We start from the raw sequence: 26740 nt of genomic DNA on the forward strand, positions 1-26740 counted from the left end.
CAAGGTTATTTGAGATCGATGCAATGTTATAATCCAGTATGTGAAAAAGTGAAGTCAATGCGTGCTGTTGAAAGCCACACGTCGTAGCCTTGCTACGCTACGCATGGTGATACACAGTGTCCTCTTTGTTGCTTCCTAGCAAACCCCGTGCCTCCAAACTATGCTCAGTAACGAACCCAGTACAACAAACTTCATGAGCAGTCAATGGTGATCAACTGAAACATAAGATGAGGTAAAGAAAGTCCTTTGATTGAGCGTAAACTCTAAGAGTTCTCAAACTAGGACTTCAAACGAGTATGCAGGTAGCGTTAGATCAACCATAAAGTTTCCCTCTACCAAACGAACTGACTTGCTCATGGATTACCTGGCTCATATCCTGTAACAAATACGCACTAGCGCCCTCAAGCGGCTCCTAGTTGTATTACACATGACAACTCTTTGGGTAATAGAAAATGAAAATACAATAAAAAAAACAAGTAACGCTTAGCCTGTTACATCTGTCTGTCTAATTTATAAAAATAAAAAAAACAATTAAAAACAATTCTATCCTGTGTGTTCTGTGCTAGATTAACTGAGACTTGTTACAGCACTTGCATACTGTTGCCCTTGACTGTTCTAGTTACTTCTATTACTCTCATTTGTAAGTCGCTTTGGATAAAAGCGTCTGCTAAATGACTAAATGAAATGTAAATGTAATGTTTGACCCCCTTTCGCCTTCAGAAGTAGCCATCAGAGGGTGGTACATGGTGGTCATAAAGGGATGGACATGGTCAGAAACAATGCTCAGGTAGGCCGTGGCATTTAAACGATGCCCAATTGGCACTAAGGGGCCTAAAGTGTGCCAAGAAAACATCCCCCACACCATTACACCACCACCACCAGCCTGCACAGAGGTAACAAGACATGATGGATCCATGTTCTCATTCTGTTTACGCCAAATTCTGACTCTACCACCAGAATGTCTCAACAGAAATCAAGACTCATCAGACCAGGCAACATTTTTCCAGTCTTCAACTGTGCAATTTTGGTGAGCTTGTACAAATTGTAGCCTCTTTTTCCTATTTGTAGGGGAGATGAGTGGTACCCCGTGGGGTCTTCTGCTGTTGTAGCCCATCCGCCTCAAGGTTGTGCGTGTTGTAGCTTCACAAATGCTTTGCTGCATACCTTGGTTGTAACGAGTGGTTATTTCAGTCAAAGTTGCTCTTCTATCAGCTTGAATCAGTCGGCCCATTCTCCTCTGACCTCTAGCATCATCAAGGCATTTTCGCCCACAGGACTGCCGCATACTGGATGTTTTTCCCTTTTCACACCATTCTTTGTAAACCCTAGAAATGGTTGTGCATGAAAATCCCAGTAACTGAGCAGATTGTGAAATACTCAGACCGGCCCGTATGGCACCAACAACCATGCCACGCTCAAAATTGCTTAAATGATCTTTCTTTCCCATTCTAACATTCAGTTTGGAGTTCAGGAGATTGTCTTGACCAGGACCACACCCCTAAATGCATTGAAGCAACTGCCATGTGATTGGTTGATTAGATAATTGCATTAATAAGAAATTGAACAGGTGTTCCTAATAATCCTTTAGGTGACTGTATTGTAAATGTATTCCTCAAGATGTATGATGTTGATCTTAAATAGACGTTTACATTTCAGGTCAGGTCGTAAAGAACCAGTTCGCAGAAATGAATCGGACTTTGCATCACTAATGCACTGTTGACTGTGTGACCTTATATAGACAGGTGTGTGCCTTTCCAAATCATGTCCAATCAACTGAACTTACCACAGGTGGACTTCAATCAAGTTGTAGAAACATCTCAAGGATGATCAGTGGAAACAGGAGCACCTGAGTTCAATGTTGAATGTCATGGAAAAGGCTGTGAATTAGGGTGACCATATTTTGATTACCGAAAACGTCTCGGTTACGTATGTAACCCTTGTTCCCTGAAGGAGGGAACGGAGATGTACGTCGGAACTGACCGACGAATTGGGATCTGTTTTCAGAGACCGATCTACTTCGAGTGATTAAAAACGGTGGCCACAAAACGGTTCACGCATTCCACGCACCGGCCCGCTGTGCGGGTATAAATACGGAAGGGGAATACCGCATCATTGCTTTTCAACTGAGGAGCCGAGATGAGTGACTCAGGCCTAACCTATAAGGACTAACCTATCAGGGTAGTGCAACATATGGCAGTCTCTGGGGTGGATCCAACCTGGTCCCAGGGGGGAAGAACACATCCAGAGACGACAGAGCGAGCTCTGTCAAGGGAAAGACACGGGGCTAGCCGAGTAGTGTAGCTGGTACCGTGGAGAATACACATATGGGGTAGCCGTGAGGGGACCGCTACATATGGAACCCAGCCTACACACATGTTCCACAAGCATATGGGTGCAGGCCTGGCGTCAGACGGCCGCAACGTCTGACACCGAAGGGGTGGCGGAGGAACTCAAAGGGTTAGCCATTTCCGGGGAACTCAACTGGAGCAAAATAGACGCACGTATCATGCCCAGAGGGCGGGAGTGGCGTTGCAAGCCGACACTAGAATGGGTACTTAGCGCTACTGGCCACTGGGGGCGAGGATGCGGGAAGATACCGGCTCTACACGGAGGCTATAGAATCTAGTGAACGTGTTAGGTGTCGCCCAGCCCGCAGCTCTACATATATCTGTCAGCGAGGTGCCGCGAGCCAGCGCCCAGGAGGAAGCTACACTCCTTGTGGAATGTGCTCGCAACCCGAACGGGCAAGGCACGTCTTGGAACTGGTAAGCCAAGACGATAGCATCCACTATCCAGTGGGTTAACCTCTGCTTGGAGACAGCCTTTCCCTTCTGCTGGCCTCTGTAACAGATGAAGAGCTGCTGTGAGGTTCTGAAACTTTGAGTCCGGTCAACGTAAGCGCAAAGAGCGCGGACGGGACATAAAGCTAGGGCTGGGTCTGCCTCCTCCGAAGGCAGCCCTTGCAGGTTCGCCAAGGGAGTGGTGGGAACCTTGGGCATGTATCCAGGCCGGGGTCTCAGGACAACGTGAGAGTTGGCCGGCCCGAATTCTAGGCACGATTCGTCGACCGAAAGTGCATGCAGGTCCCCTACCCTCTTGATTGAGGCCAATGCCGCCAGGAATACTGTCTTTATGGACAGAATTTTTAGCTCAACAGACGGCAAAGGCTCAAATGGAGGACCCTGCAGTGCTCTGAGCACCAGGGCTAAGTCCCAAGAGGGTAACGAGGTTGAGCGAGGAAGACTCAGTTTCCTCGCACCACTGAGGAACCTGACGATTAAGTCGTGCTTACCCTTTTTTTTTTTGTAGGATTTTTGGTTTATTTAAGGCTATTGCTGTGATGTACACTTTGAGGGTGGAGGGAGACAGCCTTCGCTCCAACCCATCCTGCAGAAAAGAAAGCACAGCATTAATCGAACACCTTCGGGGGTCTTCCCAGTGGGAAGAGCACCACTCACCGAACAGGTTCCACTTCAGCGCGTAGAAGCGCCTCATAGAGGGGGCTCTAACTGAAGAGAAGCAATCTGAGTGGTGTCTACCACTGCTTGTGGCGGGCCACCAAGAACCTCTGCGTCCCATCCAGGGACCAGACATGGAGATTCCAGAGGTCTGGATGCGGGTGCCATAGAGAAAGCAGGTCCTTCCTTAGGGGGATCGGCCAGGGAGGGGCTGTCGCGAGGAGTGTGTACTTGCGTGGGTCCCGGGGCCAGCTGTGCGCCAGTGCATCTTTGCCTAAGGTACCCCCGGTCAGGGAATGGTACCACTGGCAATGGGTCGACTCCGGAGAGACGAACAGGTCTACCTGCGCAGCTCCGAAGTGGTCCCATATCAGCTGGACGCTCTGGGGGTGGAGTCGCCACTCACCCGGAGGTGTCGGCTGACGAGAGAGCTCGTTGGCTGTCTGGTCAGCGCACCTGGGATGTGAATGGCACGAAGTGACCTCACAAACTTTCAAGCAAGGAAAAATCAAGCAGAAATCTCTGTCTGGAATAGAGACAGACAGTTAGTGTTAGTGGACGGGTCATGATGGTGCCTGTGTATGTGACATGCCGTCTGACGTCTCTGCTATTTTATGTAATCTATGTGCTTCTATCTGTGTCAAACTGCTACTCACTTCTGGCTTACAATCGCCAGTTACTTCTGGACATTCGGGACTCTTTTGTGGCCACATATAACCCAGAGCAAAGAAACTCTGTGGCTGGATCACAATAATGCTTTCCAAACTCAGTCTGGGATATTCCAGAGTATCTGCGCGAATGGCCTTATGATGCTCCCCGCAGAAAGCGCCGCAGGAGACGTGGAAAATGCGGAGGGGTTGCTGTCAAACTGAAAATGGTGCTGCACGCTGGACGCGCTTCCAGCTTCGTCTCTATGACGCGTAATCTAGGCGGTGGCCACTGTGCTGCTTGCCGTTCGTTCGATCCACCTGCTCGCTGGCTTCGACCGATTCTCCCGGAATCTCCTTGGACGATCCCCTGCTACCCTCCTCTCCGTGTTCGCCGCGGTGGAGTCACGCTTCAAAATCTTCGCTCTTTGAACAGAGTGTCTCCTCCCGCTATCTCTGACTCTGCATCTTTTTCCAGGATGGCTCTGATTAATGCTCGGTCGCTAGTCAATAAGACATTCCTTTTAAATGACTTTTTTATTACCCACGACTTGGACTTTATGTGCATCACTGAAACTTGATCTGAGTCCTTTCTCTGACTTGATTCCGACAGGCTGCACATTTTTTAACTCTCCTCACTCCTCTGGCCGCGGAGGTGGGCTAGCGGTAATTTTGAAAAACAGTTTCAGTAGCTACTGTTGTTCTGTTCCATCTACAATCTACAGTAGCTTTGAAGTACAGCTGTTGAGATTGGAATGCGATGATCCTGTTCTGTTAGCGCTGGTCTATCGGCCCCCTCACCTAGTGAAAGATTTTATAAATGAATTTACTGCCTTTGTGGGTGAATGTGTAACTAATTATAATAATATTCTTCTGCTAGGGGATTTTAATATTCATGTGTGCTGTCAGGCAAAACCTCGCACAATGGAGTTTTTTAAATCTCATGGATTCATTTAACATGGTTCAGTGGGTGAAAGATCCTACGCATTGTTACGACTCTGTCTCCTATTGTGTTCTGAGGGTGTGATTGGCTGCAGACAATCATACTTAATTGATTAATTTATGGGCGGAGAATATAAAAGCTGTATCCACCTGCTCATCACTACCTCCTCTGGGGGAACATCTCCAGAGAAGTCATTTTGCTCCACTTTGTTGTTGTCTGTTTTAGTTATCATTTCTCAACATTCCTCACCAATTGGATTATTATTTTTCCCCTGTATTGTTTAAATCCCTAGACTTTGTTATATTTCTGTAATGGATCACTATTTGTGCTTAATAAATAATCTTGTAAGTCAAACTATTCATTTTGCATGTGTGATCCTCTTTATGTAACGGTCGAGAACGAGCTGGCCGTGACAGCATACTCATGGTCATACTTTGGACCTGGTTCTTTCTCATGGTTTTTCCATTACTGATGCTCAGGTTTTTGATACTCTGATCTCAGATCATATTCACATTTTCTATGCCTTTTCCTCCATCAAGATCTAACATTACTCCTACTGTACAATGGGCGCGTTCCTTTTCCCCCCAGTTTCAGGATGACTTCACTAGCATCTTTAACGAAGTGTATTTATCTATGTCTCTGGAGTCATCTTTACCTGACTTGGATGCTGAACAACATCTTGGTCTGCTTAATACTGTTTGCGCTGAGGTTTTAAATACCACTGCTCCTCTAAAACCAAAGAAGTCAAAACTTAAAACTGAACCATGGCTCAATGATAACATCCGCTCTTTGAGGCGAGCCTGTAGAAGAGCTGAGCGAAAATGGAAACGGGACAAATTACAAATCTCATATGAAATGCTCAGAAACGTCTCTGGTTACGTATCTAACCTCTGTTCCCTGAGAACAGGGAACGAGACGCTGCGTCAGCTTGATGCTACGGGGGGAACGCCTCCAGCGTGACAGGTGTCTGAAGCTACTATCGAATCACATCAATCCTATTGACCGGCGACAGCCCATGACGTCATCAATATGCGACCCGGAAGTATATAAGGGCGCCGTGCCAACACATACACATCTTCTCGTCTGAAGGGACTGTATGGCAGATAGGCCCTGAAGCATGGCAACGAGACGCAGCGTTCGTTCCCTGTTCTCAGGAAACAGAGGTTACATACGTAACCAGAGACGTTCCCTTTCGAAAGGGAACTCGCACTGCGTCAGCTTGACGCTACGGGGAACGAAATACCAACGCCGCCATGCTGAGGGGAGTGTCTGCCTATTGGCAGTGACAACTGTCAACACAAGTAAATTCAACTGAAAAACCTGAGCAACTCCCCCTCAGGTCACACTGGGCTGTCAGTGACAGCATTCCCTACGGTCATAGCCCAAGCTATGCACCTAAACGGAACCTTAACGCAACTGCGTGAGGTTCTATCTAGACTGCTCAAAGGCCCGGGACCACTACTTCAACAGAAGGGGTCCCTTTAAGGGAATGTGGCTAGGGGACCCGAAGGAGCCCCGGCCAGTCACTACTCGGGAAACAAGTTCTCCCGAGTGCCACCAGGGAGGCCTGACCTGGTGCCCTAAGTGTTATGGACACTTCGGTTTAGCCCACCCTGTCTGTTCAGAGACTGAGCCCCTGGATGGTGCCCAGGAGGCATCCAAACTAAGGGACTGAAAAACTGGCAGTCCTACTTAGCCCGGAACTCAGAGACGGGTTATCCAAGAGAGCAATACTCAGCGTAGTGCTTTACAACCCTTGCTAGCGAGGGGAGTCTGTCTGCTAAAATCAAGGATCTACCAGGTGCTTCTGTTTCTAAGCAGTAGGGAGGCCGAAAGGGCCTACGGACTGATCTAACAGGGAGGCCTCACGAGAGGCCTGCGACCGTCTGACCAGGCTCAGGCGGCTGAGTGCTCATAGACGACCCTCATTGAGGGGAGCAGCTGAACCTGCCTGGCGGGTAACCACCAGCTGTAGGCCAACTATGACCAGTTCTAACACAGAGGACTGGTAACCAAGAAGTGCCTAACTTGGGAACTTCGCCTTCAAGGAGGCCCCGTGGGCCTACTACCTGATAGCGGGTTTGTCCCCCAGGGAGGCCTATAGAGGCCTACTACCTAACAGCACGCCATGCTGGCAACCCGAGCATCCTGGCTCGGGAATCCACCCTCAGGGAGGCCTAGTGAGGCCTACTACCTGAAAGCAAATTTCAGAGCGTTCAAACTCACCTTCAGGGAGGCCTAGAGAGGCCTACCACCTGCCAGCGAAGCATGCTAACTGCTGAGGTTACGTCTAGGGAGGTCCCGTGGGCCACCTGATAACAGTTGAAGCTGTCTGTCAAGGCTGGAAAACTGAACTTGTTTTCTCAAGGAGGACTAATGGAGGCCTACTACCTGACAGTCACGCTACGCAGGCTAGCCGAGCATCCTGACTCAGGAACTCGCCCTCAAGGGAGGCCTATTGAGGCCTACTACCTGATAGCCAGCCTTTAGGGAGGCCTGGAGAGGCCTGCTACCTGTTTGCGCCTCGTGCTAACTGTTTCTCAAGTGACTGGGCCCCAGGAACGCCTTAGGGAGGCCTAATGAGGCCTACTACCTGCCTCTGGGTAAACCCGGTGCGGGCCTACTGTCAGATAGCAATTTATGCTACTGTTCTAGTGACCACAACCTGGAAACTCACCTTCAGGGAGGCTTTTGTAAAGCCTTCCACCTGATAACCTGCTAGGCCGCAGACCCGGACGCCGTGCGCCTTTAGAGAGACCTGGTTAAGGCCTTCCAACTACAACAGGCCTTCAGGGAGGCCTGATGAGGCCTGCAACCTGCTAGCCGGCAGGCTAGTTGTCCCGATGTGACCATCGGTACTTCCTCCAGTGAGGCCTGGTCGAGGCCTTCCAACTGATAATGTGCCTTGTTCAAGAGGCCTATTGAGGCCTTCCACTTGACAGCCGACCCTCAGGGGAGCGTAATGGCTCTTTACAACCTGATAGCCAGCTAGGCTAGCTCTACCTTGATGCCAAAACATCGGTACCTGCCTTCAGGGAGGCCTGATAAGGCCTACCACCTGAATAGCCTGCCAAGCTAGAATACTCCCGATGCCCACACATCGGTACTCGCCTCCCGGGAGGCCTGACTGAGGCCTTCCACCTAACAGCCGACCATCAGGGAGGCTTAGTTTGTGGCCTATACCCTGATAGCCAACCGGGCTATTTATTCCCGATGCCCTGCATCGATACTTGCCCTCCAGGAGGCCTGGTGAGGCCTACCCCAATAGCAAGTCATGCTAGCTGCCCGAGTATCCTACCCCGGGAGCTCACCTTCAAAAAGAAGCCTGACGAGGCCTACTATCTGATAGCAAGCCTACTAGGGAGGCCTAGTGAGGCCTACCACCTGCTAGCACTTACTTTATCATGCTAACTGTCAAGTGACTGAGCCTCAGAGCACTCCTCCAGTGAGGCCTAGAGAGGCCTGCTAACTGATAACAAACATGCAAAATGTGAGAGTAACAAAGAAAACCCCGGAGGCTCATCTTCACTGAGTCCTGATGAGGCCTACCATCTGATAGCCAGTCAGGCTAGCCATACCGATGTCACACATCGGCCCTCTGCCTCAAGGAGGCCTGATGAGGCCTACTACCTGATAGCAAGCCATGCTAGCTCCCCGAGTATCCCACTCAGGAACTCGCCTCCAAGGAGGCCTGATGAGGCCTACCACCTGGTAGCAAGTTTACAACTGACTGCTATGAAACCCTTGACAGTTAGACCACTGGCTGACTAATAACTATCCATTGCACTGCTATGGGGACCCGTCCTCAGGGAGGCTTGTAAAGCCTACAATCTGTAAACGAGTCTACAATAGCCAGCGTCTCTGCCAGCCATTTAGTAAAAACTGGCTGCTTTGACCAAACTACTCTCAAGTGAGAGGGGCTGACATACACAGGGATGGTACAAAGAGCTCAGAATCACGTAGTGAACAGCCAGAGGTGACAGTGCCTCAGCAACGCACCTCCCTCATCCACATAGCCTAGGCCACATGCCCAACTGAAGCTCCAGCGTCAATCTCTAGTAAACACACTCTAAAAGAGACAAACTACTCTAACCTGCGGTGGCTTAGGGAAACCGAAGACACATAGTAAAAAAACCCAAGCGGTAGAAACTCAGCTTAGTACTCCGCAAACATTTCAAAGAAAAGAGCGGCGGCCTAAACACCACTCTCACCATGAGAGGAGGCCCTAATTACATACATATGATACCATGAGCGGTGGCCTGCCTCGTGATATCTTGACCACCAAGGGAAAGCCAACACACGCTCACCTCCACAGCCCAGCTCCTGGTGCTGAAATAAGCCACCTACAGGGGGAAACTTCAGTTAACTCCTCCTTCCTAATGGTTGCGTAAACCCACACTCTATACAGGGAACAAAGGTCTGTAAGAAATACATATTTTAGTGTTATCACACAAAATAGACCACTCTCACCTGCGGCGTGTAGAGCGAAGACTCACCACACGGTTCTCATATGACTGCGGTGTTCTACCGCCCTTGCATGCCTGAAAGGGGCGCTCTCACTGATCAAGCCAAGGCGGGCCGTCCCAGGCCTGATGTAAGAAGCGCCTGGAGAAACGCTCTATGAAGAAACACTATGAGGGATCCCTCTTCCTACGGGAGACCGGCCTCTTCTGCGACCTACTCCTATGAGGGGGCGCACGAAAAGCAACACTGGTACTCTGGCCCTGTCTCCAGCCCTCGGGCCATGACGGGCCCTCCCGCCTGCCTGGGCGCGGATCTGGATCTCTAGACCTAGACCTGTGGTGCGGCGCAGTTCGACTACCGCATCAGGGGTTAATCCCCTGATCGAGATCCCCCAGCAGGTCTGCCTGGTACGCCTGAAACACCGCCATGGTGTGAAAAGCAGCACCAGCCTGACCTGCTGCCGTGTATGCCCTGCCATTAAAGCACAACGTGATTTAGAAAGGTAGATGGCAAAGTTTGAGCTCTCAGTGTTGATGCCCACAAAATGCGAGAAAAGTTCGCAAACTTTTCCTCGCCAGTCGGTAGCATCAACACATATCCATATTCCCCTATCCCCTCGACATCAGCGAAGTTAAAACGCTGATGTCGATGAACATCAGGTTGAATATGGATTCTTCCATGCCCCCTCGATCTCTGTAAGAAGATCAGGAAGGAATGGAAGGCTCATCTGAGCTGATGGTTTATGGCCAAGGAGAAATTGATCGTGCAATCTATCACGAGCGATCTCTCCTCTAAAGCGCCAACATGGCAGCCGCAGCCTGCCTGCAGCGTGTTCCATAACATTCACCAGCTCAGCATACACGGTCAGGGTGGCTGAGAGGAATCATACCACTCTCACCAGCCATCCCTAAGAGCACTTGCTGATTAGTCTCGCTAGCCGCCAGATCGCCCGAGAGGAATATAACCTCTCGCGATGATCGGCGAGCTGCATCTGAGAACCCATGATGCATGCCAGCGCTCAGCCTCAGCGTGAGCGGGACAGCATCATCCAGCCCCAGATGCCAAACTCTCTTCCCTCAAGAAGAAAGCCAGACTAGAGTGGAGCGATCTCAGATTGAAAACCGCTCACACTTACACACAAATTCAACTTCAAATGAACTGACTGTGCATGCTCTTGATCCCAGGCAGTAAATACACACTTGTGTGTATTAAATAATGAATTTGTATTACCTTAACTCGTATAGCACTTCAAACAGACAGTCCCTGAAGACGAGAAAGATGTGTATGTGTTGGCACGGCGCCCTTATATACTTCCGGGTCGCATATTGATGACGTCATGGGCTGTCGCCAGTCAATAGGATTGATGTGATTCGATAGTAGCTTCAGACACCTGTCACGCTGGAGGCGTTCCCCCCGTAGCGCCAAGCTGACGCAGCGCAACTTCCCTTTCGAAAGGGAACTGCTTTGATTGTTTTCAGAAAGCTATGAAATCTGCAAAATCTAAGTACTTTTCTCATTTAATTGCAAAAAATCACCATAGTTCTAAAGCTTTATTTTCTGTGTTAAATACTGCTCTAAATCCTCCTGTTAATGTGATTTCAAATCCCTCTGTGTCACTATGTGAAGGTTTCTGTAGGTTTTTCTGTGATAAAATCACCTCTCTAAGATCTCAGTTACAACCGTCTGCTAATGTTCCACGTAAACTCTGTCGTTCCTCAGCCATATGGAGTGTTTTTGATCAAGTTTCTCTTTTGTCTCTCAGAGAAATTATTGAACATTTGAAACCTTCCTTTTGCTCTCATGACATTCTTCCTCCCCGTATTTTAAAACAGTTTTTGACTCGGTTGGACCATGTTTGGTGTCCTTTATAAATAAATGCTTGTGCTCCGGGACTCAGAGTCTTAAACAAGCCACAGTTACACCTCTCCTTAAGAAACCTTCACTTGACAATAAGGATTTGAATACCTTTCGACCTATCTCGACACTTCCTTTTATTACCAAAGCTTTGGAGAAAACTGTTTTTCTTCAACTTCAATCTTTCCTTAGCTCAAATGATATTTTTGAAACTTTCCAGTCTGGTTTTAAGCCTCTGCACAGCACTGAGTCAGCATTATTGCGGGTTTCTAATGATATTCTAGTAGCGACTGACTCCGGCGACTCCGTGATCCTAATATTGTTAGACCTAACCTCGACTTTTGATACAGTTGACCATAAAATTCTCCTCTCACGACTAGAATGCTCTGTGGGCATTCAGGGAACTGTCCTAAACTGGTTTAAGTCGTATTTAACGAACAGAAGTTTCTCTGTTAAATTGGGTAATTTCTGTTCCTCGCCTGCTCAACTCTCTTGTGGAGTGCCGCAGGGTTCAATTCTCGCACCCATCCTTTTTTCCCTGTATTTACTTCCTCTGGGCTCCATATTCAGAAAGCATGGTGTATAATTTCACTGCTATGCGGATGATACCCAAATTTATCTACCTTTAAAACGCAACGAACATGCTACTCTGAAATCTCTTTTTGCATGCCTAGATGAAGTGAAACTGTGGTTTTCTCATTTTTTTTATTTTTGAATGAATCAAAAACAGAGGTTATTGTATTTGGCTCTCATGGTGACTCTGGGAACAGAAGCATTGACCTGGACTACCTTGCTCCATTTACTTCACCCTGCATTAAGAATCTAGGTGTTTTCTGGGATCAGAACCTCAAATTTGACAAACAAATAAATGCTGTGATCAGCTCTTGTTTTTTCCAGCTACGTCTTCTCTCTAAGATTAGATCTTCTCTTACTGAGAAAACCTTAGAGATTGCTATCCATGCGCTCATTACAACTCGTTTGGACTACTGCAATTCTCTGTACTTTGGTATGTCCAAAAATTCTATTGCTCGACCTCAATTAGTACAGAATGCCACAGCAAAGTTCCTCAAAAGAAAGCGTAAATTTGATCACGTAACTCCAATTCTAAAATCACTACATTGGTTACCTGTGCATCTCAGAATTGATTTTAAAATTCTACTCTTTGTCTTCAAATCATTAAAGGGGCTATATGCAACTTTTTCCCCAAAATAAACGTAACAATAGCCTTTTTATTTTACCATTTATAACTCAAACATCTCCTGATGAGCATACTGACACCTTGTCCGCTCACAGTGGGTGCACCTATAAGCCTGTATCCTATTTTTCCTATTTTCTGGCGGGTCGTCTTTTCCCGCGCTGTCTGCGGATGTGACGTCACCACCGCTGCGAGAGCGAGCAGAAAATGAGAGCAGTTCTATTTTTTGGCCACAGGTGTCAGTCGCGAGTTTAAATTTCAGAAAAACGCATATAGCCCCTTTAAATAACCTGGCACCGAGCTATTTGTCTGAGCTACTCTGTCCACATAATCCCACACGAAATTTGAGGTCTGGTGATAAGAGACTTTTATCTGAGACTGTCCCCAGATCTTGATTAAAACACAGAGGAGACAGAGCCTTTGCTATTGCCGGCCCTAGGCTATGGAATAGCCTTCCGGATTATATCAGATCGGCTCAGTCTGTAACCACTTCTAAATCTTCTCTTAAAACCTACTTTTTCTCTATAGCTTTTAATTTACTGTGATTTTATGTCTTAAACCAATCTCGGGGACAGATGCATTCGGGAATGCGTTTCTGCACTAACATTCTGAACGGGAGCTTGTGCAGGGCCCGATTCAGAATGCGCAGGTCCCAGATTGGCCTTAACCCACCACCTTTCTTGGGTACAATGAAGTAGGGCCTGTAGAACCCTGACTTAATATCGGCTGGAGGAACTGGCTTGACCGTGTCCTTCGCCAGCAGGACATCGATCTCTGACCGCAAGACATGGACATCGCTGCTCCACACGGTGGTGAAGAGGCCCTGTACTTGGGAGGCCGGCGAGCGAACTGAATCGCGTAGCCAAGTCTGATGGTACGGTTGAGCCAGCGAGACCGTCCGGGGAGACCTAGCCAGGCCCCCAGGGACTGAACAAGCGGGACCAACGGCACCACAGACGTACCCGGGGTGGGGCAGCGAGGTTGTAAGAGTCGGTTTTGGTGCTAAGACAAAAAGTCACTAATCTTGAGGAAAAGATCTCACAGAAACTGTGACAACACCTTGACAAACATTCCTCCCCCCTCCCCATTTTGCCCTCTCCTTGTCCTGGTTTCAAGTCACCAAATGCAGATATATCAGTGATGATGTTATTTGTAAATTTATTGTTTTATCCTTTTCATGTTTGATGTCTTTTTAAAGGTCTCAGTGTGAATGGTAAAATGGTCTCAGTTTCACTGCAGTCACTGGTAGTATTAGAAAGATTGGAAAACTAATGAGAATTCAGTTCTCCTTTGAGTAGTCTCTTCAAAGATATCTGATCCACTCCCCCAAAACCAGGTGGGGGTGTTGCAAATATTTACAGCCCTTTTGTTCTGGTTGGAGTATTTAAGGCTGGATGTTCTAACACTCTGGGGGAATATTCTGCAATCAGACCCCCCGTGCAAACTGCATGTAGATGTGCCAGACATGATGACTCTTTTAAATTATTTTCATATTGCTTTGCAATTGTGTTTTATGTTTTTACGCTGATCAGTTGTGTACCATGGATTCTTGCTTACGTATTTACTTTTCCTGTCTGGCCAAAATAAATGTTAACCTTGATTTCTCTTGTATGGTTCCGAAATCGTTATTCTAGTATGGATCGATGTTTACTCCTTTATTACCGCAAAATCTAGGGTTATGATAGATCACACCGATGACGGTACGACTGAAGCATGGAGCGCAGCGTACGCGATATTCCGATTTCTGACTATCGCTGGGTTAGCACGTTGTAGTCCGTGAATATTACTAAAATTACACTTTTTGTTGAGTGAGCATGTGCAACCACTTAAAGGTAAAATATTCACCCTGCACCCTCTGACTAATTACAGAAGTAAACATTTTGTGTCCGTGAGCGCGCAATGTCCGGATGCGTCTGTCTCTATGCGATTTAGGGTCTCTCGATGAACGAATATAAAAACTAGGAAGATATAAAGAAAATCAACTATCTAAATTAAATCGCAACTAATCGTAAAATCAGCTGATAAACTCTAAATGTAGCACACTTTATGGAGTCACTTAGAATTGGAGTCAGATAAAATTATTAATGGAGTCAGATTTAAAATGAGATATCAATAAATTAAAAGAACTTCACCGAAAGGCTGAAAAGGCTTACACGCAGAATTCCTTTTGACCACGTCATTAGTTTTCGGTTTTTGGGCTAATGGATGGAGATATACAAGGTGGAGTACGCAGACCCGACTCGGGAGGCCCGGAGGCGGCCCGGAGTGTTGGCTGAGTACTCCAGGTGGGGCAGAGTATGGGTGAGAAGACCCGGGTGCGTCCTCGGTGCCCACAGTGCTGCCCCCTGTTGAGGGGGAGAGGGGAGGAAAGGAGTGGCAAGGCCCGGGGGCGTCGCACACTGCCAACCTGACCCTTTCGGGGCCCAGGGAGGGAGGAAACTGCTCTGAGAATGTGGGTACCGCTGGACTCCGGAGAGCCAGCGGCAGGACCGAAACCGAAAAATATTCTCCCCCCGGGGGAGGGAGGGGTGCAGACACCGTCTCCCTGAGCAGTTCCCCATCTCGCTGGGCTGCCCGTTCCAGGGCCGCTTGCCCTTGTGCTTGCTAGCGGACTTGCGGGACCCTGGACGGGTTGGGCGCGTCCCCTGCGCCACCTGCTACCCGGGTGGAGGCCGCTGCTTGGCAGACGCAGGGGCGGAAGCAGACGCAGGGGGGCACCCTCTGCGACAAGCAGAAGGAGGCGCTGCAGCCGACGACTGGGTGGAGGCAGCAGCTGGTCGTCAGGCCAGGATGTTTTTGTTTTGTTTTAAACCCCCTCCATCCGCTTCTGGGCCACCAAGAACTGCTGGGCGACTTCTCGACGGCGTCGCCGAAGCGGCCAGCCTGACAGACAGGGGCATTGAGGAACCGAACTTTGTCGGGCTCACGCATATCTGCCAAGTTAGTCCCAGGTTCCTGGACCACTAATGTGGACATCGCCTGACCCAGGGAGCGTGCAGTGACTTCCGTCACCCGGAGAGTGAGGTCCATCACCGCACGCAGTTCCTGCATAAACCCTGAGTCGGGACTACCCTCGTGCATGCAGGACAGAGGGTAGTGAGAGAGGGGAAAAATGTATACAGGTTATGGCCCTTTTGGTGTTCCATATTTTGACACCAAATAGTTCCACACTGCTAAATTATTATTATTTTTTTTTCAGAAAGGTGAGACGAACAACGCACCGACGTGACCATGCTCTCCTGAGAGAGCATGCATCACCCACAAAAGCAATCTCACATGTTTATATGTGAGAGAGATCGTGGCCGTCAAATGAGGACAGGAAACAACCGCATCCAGAAACACAAGGTTTAAATGTCATCTTGAAAAAGATGCAGGGTCAAACTGTGTTACTCTTTTAGAAGGAAATGCTCTTTTAGAAGTGCTGAAGCACTCAGGGAGATGGCCGCGGCTCACAGCAGTCCGATTGCAAGCCTGCGTGTGAGCACTCAAAGAATGGAAACGCCCAGCCAACCAACACAGGAACAAGTGTATGTTGCAGCGGCCACTCACTCATTCGCGCCGTCACACCAGCACCCAGGTAAGAGAGCGATCCTCCTCGAGACTCGTCTAAACACTCTTCGTAGAAACAGCTTGATACAGCAAACCATTCGGGTCTGAAGTTAAAAAGCAATGATGCTGTATTCCACTTCCGTATTTATACCCGCGCAGCGGGGCGTGCGTGGAATGCGTGAACCGCATGCCAATGCCCATTGGCTCGTTTTTAATCACTCGAAGTAGATCGGTCTCTGAAAACAGATCCCAATTCGTCGGTCAGTTCCGACGTACGCCGAATGTGACCGACTGAAAGGGAACCAGGACACTCGGCCCTTGAATGAGATACTCAAATGATACTCAAAGTTTACTCAAAGATTCCTAATTTCAATACATTTAAAGTATGCTCCCTCTGTATGGATAGAAAATTGTTATATTAGGGCCAGGACAGGACTTGAAAACAGGACATGTCCTGGGAAAACAGGATGTTTGGTCACCCTACTGTGAATACTTATGTACATACATGTTATTTTTAATAAATTTGCTAAGATTTCAAACAGACTTCTTTCACGTTGTTGTTACGGGGTATTGTTTGTAGAATTTTGAGAAAAATAATTAATTTAATCAATTTTGGAATAAGGCTATAACGTAAAAAGATGTGGAAAAAGTGAAGGGCTGTGAATACTTTCCGGATGCACTGTTTATTACTGGTATCTAACAAGATCCTGATTCCAGAGTCGATGAGATCAGAGATGCTTAAGAAACTTCACATCTAACACCAGGGGATGCAACACACAAAAGCACACCAGAGGACAGTCGTTTCTTCTGATTGAATTTCATTACCTTAGGCAGAGATAATATAATATATATATACATGGCATAAATACATGGAAATGTATTTAAAATACAAATACAAAATACTGTGTAGAAAAATTTATTTAAATACAAATACAGTATTTTGAAAATACACAAAATACATGTGAAATTGGTGATTCAGTGCAGGTATCCCTATTAGGCTGAAATCTATCTGGGCCTATTAATTAATATGTTTTGTTCTAATGTCACAACAAGTCACAATTTCAAGTTTACTGGGTTTAACTTTGTAAACTTCCATCCATTTAGCCCAAAAACCGGATACTAATGGCTTGGTCAAAAGGAATTCTGCATGTAAGCCTTTTCAGCCTTCCGGTGAAGTTCTCTTAATTAATTGATATCTCATTTTAAATCTGACTCCATTAATAATTTTATTTGACCCCAATTTTATGTGACTCCATAAAGTGTGTTACATTTAGAGTTTATCAGCTGATCTTACGATTAGTTGCGATTTAATTTAGATCGTTGATTTTCTTTGCATCTTCCTAGTTTTCATATTCGTTCATCGAGAGACCCAATATCGCAGAGAGACAGACGCGTCCGGACCGCGCGCTCACGGGCACAAAATAGTTACTTCTGTAATTCATCAGAGGATGCAGAGTGAATATTTTACCTTTAAGTGGTTACACATGCTCACTCAACAAAAAGTGTAATTTTAATAATATTTACGAACTGCAACTTGCCAATCCAGCGATAGTCAGGAATCGGAATATCGCGCACGCTGCGCCCCATGCTTCATTCGTGGCGTCATCGGTGTGATCTATCATAACCCTAGATTTTGCGGTAATAAAGGAGTATACATCGATCCATACTAGAATAATGATTTCAGAATCATACAAGATAAATCAAGATTAACATTTATTTTGGCCAGACAGGAAAAGTAAATAAGTAAACAAGAATCCATGGTACACAACTGATCAGCGTAAAAACATAAAACACAATTGCAAAGCAATATGAAAATAATTTAAAAGAGTCATCATGTCTGGCACAATACATGCAGTTTGCACCACATGGGGGGTTCTGACTACAGAATGTTCCCCCAGAGAGTTAGATTATCCAGCCTTAAATACTTCAACTAAAACAAAAGGGTTGTAAATATTTGCAACACCCCCACCTGGTTTTGGGGGAGTGGATCAGATATCTTTGAAGAAATTCCTCAAAAGGAGGACTGAATTCTCATTAGTTTTCCAATCTTTCTAATACTACTAGTGACTGCAGTGAAACTGAGACCATTTTACCATTCGCACTGTGACCTTTAAAAAGACATCAAACATGAAAGGGATAAAACAATAGATTTACAAGATACATCATCACTGGTATATCTGGATTTGGTGACTTGAAAACAGGGCAAGGAGAGGGCAAAATGGGGAGGAGGGAGAAATGTTTGTCAGGGTGTTGTCACACAGTTTCTGTGAGATCTTCTCTCAAGATTAGTGACTTTTATTGTTCAATTGCTGGGGTGTGTTTCTCAGCTTTTGTCTTAGCACCAAAACCGATCCTTACAACTTGATTATTTGGTTAGGGTTTAAGTAGTGTATGTGAATGTGATGATGGCCCACAACCCAATCAGTTTATATGTGAAGAAATCCATTTATTCACAAACTTCTCACGAGATGAGTGTTTGACAAATTATTCGGCAAACTATTTCCTCTCATCGCTGCTTTTTGATGGTTTGGAGAACAATTACTCAGAGTCGCCCTCTGTCGTTTCACAGAATTATACAACGGAGAGCACGTCAAGCATAAACTTTACTGAGGAGCGCGCACAAAGTAAGGAGGTTCGCGGCGTAGAGCCATGCGAATTGCGAAAGTATAAACAAGGCTTCAACCAGTGTTGCCAACTTTTTTTCTAAAAGCACCTAGCAACAAATTTTGCAATTTTTTTAATTTATTTGGCAACTTTTAGCAACTGCTGGAAAGTGACTCTAATCCAAACAACACACGTACAAGCTAGCTCAATAGGCCGAGCGGTTCATTCATAATTCCTTAAGATCACTGTGGAAATCGCAGTAATAACCGGAAGATCATTTAGGTAGCATATTTACAGAGCCCTGCATATGACATGCAGGAAAAAACTAGTAGGCTAAATTGTGCACACGATTTATAAATCAAAGGAACAAATGAGTAAATCGTGTGGATGGTTTAGCAAATCGAGGGAACAAATTAGTAAATTTTGCGCACAATTAACCTTTTTTACTTCTTGCACGTCATGTGTGGGGCTCCGTACATATTAACTAACACATTGCTTTAATTTATTTTACAAACAAATCTAAATTAGCATTTCAAATAATATCTATGAGTTACATAATGGCGTAGTTTTGTCTTGCGATTACGTAATGACGTTATAGTGCAACTTCCCCTGAAAATGTGTTGCCAACAGTGCTGCCAATGTGCAATTGTGAATTTGAATTTCCTTTTGCGGCAGTTATAATAACACAAATCACATCACACCCAATAACTCATTCGCCCTTGCTTCTTTTTCCACTCCAACATTCCAATCATTCCTTCCCACTAAAAGCTGCACAGATATATGTGCTTACCCCGATAGGCGTATCTATTTAAACGATTTATAAAAAGTTACATCGATTCACAATTGATATCATCGCTACAAATCTATGATATGTATTGTCATATGATATCACCCATCCCAAACATGCAGAATGCTTCAAACACATTTGACAAGCTACTTTGATCAACAAGTAGAAATTACCATGACATCCTTATTCCGGAAAAGTTGTGCATGAATGTTGCATGAATGTCCATGAAAACAGCACCTGATAAAGAGGTTGACTGGCTCAAAGTTTTTTGAGTATTTTGAAAATACAAAAATACTCATCTTAAATGTATTTAAATACAAATTACATTTGATTTTTTTCCAAAGGCTTTAAAATACAAAATTGTATTTTGTATTTCAAATTTACATTTATGCATTTGGCAGACGCTTTTATCCAAAGCGACTTACAGTGCCCTTATTACAGGGACAATCCCCCTAGAGCAACATGGAGTAAAGTGCCTTGCTCAATGACACACTGGTGTTGACCACTGGGATTGAACCAGCAACCTTCTGTGTATCAGTTCCATGGTTTAACCCACTGGACCACCATCTCACATTTTAAATACATGTATCTGAAATACTGCCCATCCCTGACTTTAGGGAACTTGGACATATAATCAACAAAGAAAAGACGGCATCCACATACATAAAAGCAGTACCACAACTACCAGGAGTGGCCGGCTTGTAAAAGTTCCTGTGAGGTTTCAGGTCACCTGTATGAACTGAATATATATTTGCCAAGTAATTAAGGTTAAATATGTTTATGCTTTGAACTGCTTATTTGACAAGATGTTTGCTCTAAATGAGAAAGAATTAAAGATTAGATTAAGAAAGATTAGATTGTCATTAGAGGCAAGAGCCACAAACTTGACTTTGAAATTGTGAAATCCGGCCAGAGGCTAGTACTTTTGTGTTCCACATGCGAGGATCTCGGTCTGATACGTATTCCTGAGGAGCAGTGTAGTAGTGTAAAGCACAGCAAGTTATGCATGCTGACTAAAGAGAACTTAATCAGCACGTACAGCATGATGTCTACAGTGGCCTCATTGACTCTCTGCCTGGCGACCTCCACTTTGAGCTGAACAGCACTGTGGCCCCTGTGCAGTGCTCTCCCAGAAATGTACCAGTGGCCCTCAAGGCAGCTGTTAAAGCGCAGTTGGATCAGTATGAAAGGGATGGGCACTTAGTCACAGTCACACAACCCACTGACTGGATAAGTAACCTGGTCATAGTAAAGAAGCCAGAGAAATGTAGGCTCTGTATTGACCCCAGACCCCTGAACCGAGCTCTCAAGCGGTCCCTTTACCTTATGCCCACCTTAGATGATGTGCTGTACAAACTGCCAAAAGCACGTACATGACACACGCTGGTGGACAAACGGGATGCGTTTCTACAGTGCCGCCTGGATAAGGAGAGCAGCCTGATGACTACATTTTGGACGCTGTGGGGCAGAAAACGCTGGCTGAAACTCCCTTTCGGTGTGTCGGTTGCGCCAGAGCTGTATCAGAGGAAGCAGCACAAGCTCCCGGTGGGCTTGAAAAGAATTGCGCCTATAGCAGACGACATCCTAATAGTGGGCTGTGGCGACACTGAGGAGGAAGCCACCCGAGACGATGACGCTAACCTCACCGCACTGATGGACAGATGGAGGAAAGTTAAATTGAGGCTGAGTCTGAAGAAGCTGCAATTTAAGGAGGTCCGCTTTCACGGCCACGTCCTCTCAGCCGAGGCCCTCAAAGCTGACCCTGAGAAGGTCAGAGCAGTTCTGGACATTCCCAACTCCACAGACACTAAAGACGTGCAGCGTTTTGTGGGGTTTGTGAACTACCTATCCAAGTTCATGCCGCACTTATCAGAGGTCTGCGAACCTCGGATAAGGATGTACAGTGGCACTGGCTGCCAAAGCACGACACAGCCATGAAGGAGATCAAGACACTGATCACAGCAGTGAAGAGACAGGCACCAGTCATGGGGAGGGCCATTTGCATGCCACACTGAGAGGAGCAGGGCCTGACATACATAGTGGCAGGCTAATTAAGCCTCGGGATGGATAAAAACCTTTAAGTTTATTTTATATAGCGCTTTTAAAAGTAGCTTTACAAGCTTACATAAAACAGAGAAAACAACACACTATAAATACAACAAATAAAATTAATATTCAAATTCTTATTCTTATTCTTATTCTTATTATTCTTATTCTTTATTTAATGACCACACAGCCAGGCTGGTGGAATTTGTTTTCAGTACAGCTCTATGTACAGGTTCCAACATTACATTAAACAGTAACAAATAGGGTGGTCATGCCTACTCCACAGTACTCAGTGTTCAGAGTTCAGTATGCTTATTGCTCTGGGGATGAAACTGTTTTTAAAGCGAGTTGTTCTGGCGGCGATTGTCCTGTAACGCCTTCTAGAGGGCAGTAACTGGAAGGCGTAGTGTGCTGGGTGGTTGATGTCTGAAATTATCTTGTGGGCTCTGCGTAGTGTCCGTTTGTGGTAGAGTGATTCAAGTGATGGTAGAGGTGAACCAATAACTTTGGATGCTCTGTTGATAATTAATTTTTTCTGGGAAAGTGTGTCTAGACTGCCAAACCAAACTGTGATGGATGTGGTGAGGATGCTCTCAACGATGGCCGTGTAGAAGCGGAGCAGGAGATGAAACCTTACTCTAAACCTCTTAAGCTGTCGGAGATGGAAAAGTCTTTGCTGGGCTTTTTTTTAGATATGATCTGAATTGATTTTCCATTTGAGGTTATTGCTGATATGGATTCCAAGGAATTTGAATGTGTCAGTGATGGAGATAGGTTCACCGTCAATGAGCACAGGAGTTTTGGGGGATGGCCGATGTCTTAGGTCAATGATGAGTTATTTTGTTTTTGATGTGTTGAGTAAGAGATCATGGTCTATGCACCAGGTCACTGTTTGATTGATCTGTGCGCGGTATTCAGTTTCTTGGTTGTTGGTAATGAATCCTACGATAGTTGTATCGTCCGCATATTTGTATAGGCTGACAGAATTGTGGTGTGATGTAAGGTGGTTTGTGTAGAGAGAAAATAGCCAGGGTGAGAGAACACAGCCTTGTGGTGCGCCTGTGCTGAGGAACAGAGGGGAGGATGTATTATTTTTAATCTTTACCTTCTGTTGCCTATTACAGAGAAAACTGTGAATCCAGTGACAGATGCATGGGTCGATATTCATGTCCAGTAATATATTAAACAGTTTGGCAGGGTTTATTGTATTGAATGCAGAACTGAAATCCATAAACAGGATGCGGGCATATGTGTTTGCGGACTCAAGGTGGTTCAGTATGTGATGTATTGCCAAGTTGACGGTATCCTCAGCTGACCTGTTGGCTCTGTATGCAAATTGGAAGGGGTCCATTAGGGGGGTGGTGACGCTTTTTAGGTGTTTGAGTATGATGCGCTCAAATGATTTCATGACTGCTGATGTCAAGGCAATATGTCTGTAATCATTGAGGCAAGAGATGGTCTTGGTCTTGGGAACCGGGATGATAATGGATTCTTTAAAGCACTTGGGTACTGAGTTTTCACAGAGGGAGTTATTGAAAATGCTGGTGAAGACTCCAGCCAGTTCTGCAGCACAGTGGTAAAGAACGGTGGGGCTGATGTTGTCTGGGCCGGGGGCTTTATTCCTCTTAAGTCCCCTAAAGGTGCTCCTCACCTCCTCCTCATAAATGATATAAGGGGGGTGGTGGAGGGGGTCGGTGGTTGATGGTGGTGTAGCCGGTGCCTGCTCAAACCTCCCATAAAAGGAATTAAGTCTTTCAGAAAGCTGATTATCGTCATCAGGTATGGGAGCTGTTTTTTTTTTGTAATTAGTCATATTTTGGAGTTTTTTCCAGATGAGATGTGTATCATTAGTGGCGATTTGTTCTTCTAGTTTAGTTGCATAGTTGGATTTGGCTCTTCTTATTGCAGATCTCAGTTTGTATTTGGCAGCCATATATTGTTCTTTGTTTCCTGATAGATGAGCTGCATTTTTCTCCTTTCTTAGCTGTTTAATGTCCTTGTTGAACCACGGTTTGTTGTTTTTGTAGTGTTTGATTTTCTTGAGTGGTATGCACAGGTCCACGCAGTAGCTGACGTATGACGTAGTTACTTCGGTGACGTCATGGAGATCACCTGCAGCATGGAAAACTTCCCAGTCTGTGCACGCGAAGCAGCCACGAAGTTTCTCAATGGCCTCAGGGGACCAGCACCGGACAAATTTCGTTGGTGACTTGGAGGATTTAACTTTTTGTCTGTATTGTGGAATTAGCAGCAGCATTGCGTGATCGGACCTGCCCAGCGGAGCCCTCGGGAAAGCACGGTAAGCGTCTTTGATGGTAATGTAGCAGTGGTCCAGCGTGTTTGTCCCTCTGCTAGGGCAAGTTACCTGCTGATGGTAGTCGGGGAGCTCAGATGACAGATTAGTCTGGTTAAAGTCCCCGAGGACAATGACTGCCGCGTCCGAGTGTACATTTTCCACTGAGGAGACGTAGTTGGCTAACTCGGCTATGGTGCTAATAGCGTTAGCCTCAGGTGGAATATACACACAGATCATGATTACTGACGTGAACTCCCGTGGGAGAAATGATGGTCTGCATTTGACAGTGAGGTATTCTAGGTGAGGTGAGCATACATGGGTGAGTTCTGTAGAATTTGTACACCAGCGTTCATTGATCATAATGCAAATACCACCACCTTTAGACTTGCGCGATAATTTGGGTGATCTATCGGCACGGAATAATGTGAAACCTGGAAGTGTTACCGCTTGGTCCGGTACAGATTGATCCAGCCAGGTCTCTGTCAGGCAGATGGCAGAGCAGTCACTGTAGTCTTTGTTGTTTTGTAACATAAGTTGGAGTTCGTCCATTTTATGCCGTAAGGATCTGACGTTTGACAGCAAAAGGGCTGGGAGTGGTGGCCGATAAGGGCGTCTCCTGAACCTGGCAAAGGTTCCTGAGCGGCGTCTTTTTTTGATCGGCAGCCATGATGTTGAATGGCTTGATATGTTTAATTCCCGTAATTTCTCCAGCAAGGACGTAGATAAACCCAGATCACTGTGAGAAGTGTATCTGAGGTTTAAGAGCTCTGATCGAGTATACTGTATTAAGCACGACACTTCACAAACAAATAACGCAGATATTAAAAAGACAGACAGGAACACTGCATGTACTGTGGCAAGCCTCACGGCCGCCATCTTGGTTCTCAGCATGTGCTAATAAATGCATGTGCTTTTATGTGCTAATAAAAGCTATCCTAAAATAGAATTTTTTAAGAAGAGATTTAAAAGTTACAAAAGTATTTGCTTCCCTGATATCGGCCGGGAGAGAATTCCAAAGCTTAGGAGCATAGGAAGAAAATGCTATATTGCCCCTGGAACGAAGCCGTGTCTTGGGAACAACCAAGAGACCACTCTGAGAAGAACGCAGATTACGACATGGAGTGCAAGGTGTTAGTAGATCAGTCAAGTACTGTGGAGCCAGATTGTGCAAAGCCTTATATGCTAACATAAGCATTTTAAAAAATCCAGACAGAACTCTATTAGCTGAATTTAGTAAGTTTGTCAATTGAGGATTTAGATACTCCAGCTAGAAGACCATTACAGTAGTCAACACGCGAAAAGACAAAAGAGTTTATCAACCTCTCAGCAACTGAGAACGACAACATGGGACGTAGACGTGCTATATTTCTGAGATGAAAGAAGGATGTCTTTACCGTATTCTGCACAAAAGGCTCGAATGACAGCGTGGTATCAAATAGGAGGAGCATAACTTCCGTTTTAGAGCTATTTAAAGACAGAAAATTATTAGACACCCAAATCTTGATCTCAGTGATACATTTCGGAAGATGCACAATGTCCACATGTTGACTTGGTCTTGAATGGATTTAAATCTACGTATATCATCAGCATAAAAGTGATAGTTAAGGTCAAGAGATCTTAGTAATTGACCAAGTGGGTAAGTGTACATATTAAAAAGTAAGCGACCCAATACTGACCCCTGTGGGACACCAGTATGAACAGAACCAACCTTGGACCTATGACCACCCATGAAAACAAATTGACTGCGGTCAGTAAAGTAAGACCTGAACCATCCAAGCACGGTCTCGGACAAACCAAATAGATTTTCAAGACGATTAAGTAATCAATAGTATCAAAGGCTGAACTAAGATCCAAGAGAATGAGAAGTGACAGGGAACCAGAGTCGGAAGGTATTAGCACGTAATTAGTTACAACGCAGTCTCAGTGCTGTGCAATTTCCAAAACCACAATTGATGGGGCTCAAATAAATTATTGTCAATTAAATATTTGTTCAATTGGGCCGCAACCACACCCTCTAAGATTTTAGCCAGGTATGGACGATTTGAGATCGGGCGATAATTTGAAAGAATGTTCACATCAGAGTTTTGCTTTTTTAAAACGAGAGTGACAGCAGCAGTTTTAAATAGTAAATGGACTGCATTTATAAAGCGCTTTTAACAGACCTACGGCCAACCAAAGCGCTTTACATTTGCCTCACATTCACCCATTCATACACTCATTCACACACCGACGGCGGTGTCAGCCATGCAAGGCGCCATCCAGCTCGTCGGGAGCAGATGGGGTTAGGTGTCTTGCTCATGGACACCTCGGCATTTGGTCAGGTGGAACTGGGGATCGAACCACCAACCTTCCAGTTTGTAGACAATCTACATGAACCACTGAGCCACTGCCGTTTTAAGTGCTGCTGGCACCACACCAGTTGACAAAGAGCCATTTATTATAGCAAGAACTGAGGGACATAAAGGACCAAAGCAAGATTTAAATAGGCTACAAGGCATGGGATCAAGTACGCAAGTGGAAGCTTTCATACGAGGCCTGCTGGCAGAGCAAGTCAGATTGTAATAAAGTAAATGGAGTGCCAGAAAAAAATTATGTATTAACTATAAGATCTGTGGGCCTAGAGGAACTACAAATATTTGTGCGAACATTGTCAATTTTTCCACTGAAAAATTTGAGAAACTCATTGCACAACCAATCAGATGAAGTAAGAGAACGATCACCATCTACATTAAGAAGACTGTTAATTGTGAAAAAGCATTTTTTTGGTTCATTTTAATAGCCTGTTATTACATCTGGGTGTTCACTGCAGAGTTAACAGGTAGAGTTTAATGAAGTTCAGGTTTGTTGACAATGCCATTTATTGTTTGGATATCTTACTACAGGAAGGGAGATGTTAC

General features: G+C 45.7%; 1 protein-coding gene across 1 annotated transcript in view; it reads right to left on the reverse strand.

Annotated features, from left to right (window-relative positions):
- LOC307126928 (uncharacterized protein) overlaps positions 1-26740 on the reverse strand; it is a 597805-nt gene that overhangs the window by 175607 nt on the left and 395458 nt on the right. The window lies entirely within an intron of this gene.

This window comes from Gobio gobio (assembly GCF_949357685.1).
Source record: "Gobio gobio genome assembly, chromosome: 5".
Classification (NCBI taxonomy): Eukaryota; Metazoa; Chordata; class Actinopteri; order Cypriniformes; family Gobionidae; genus Gobio; species Gobio gobio.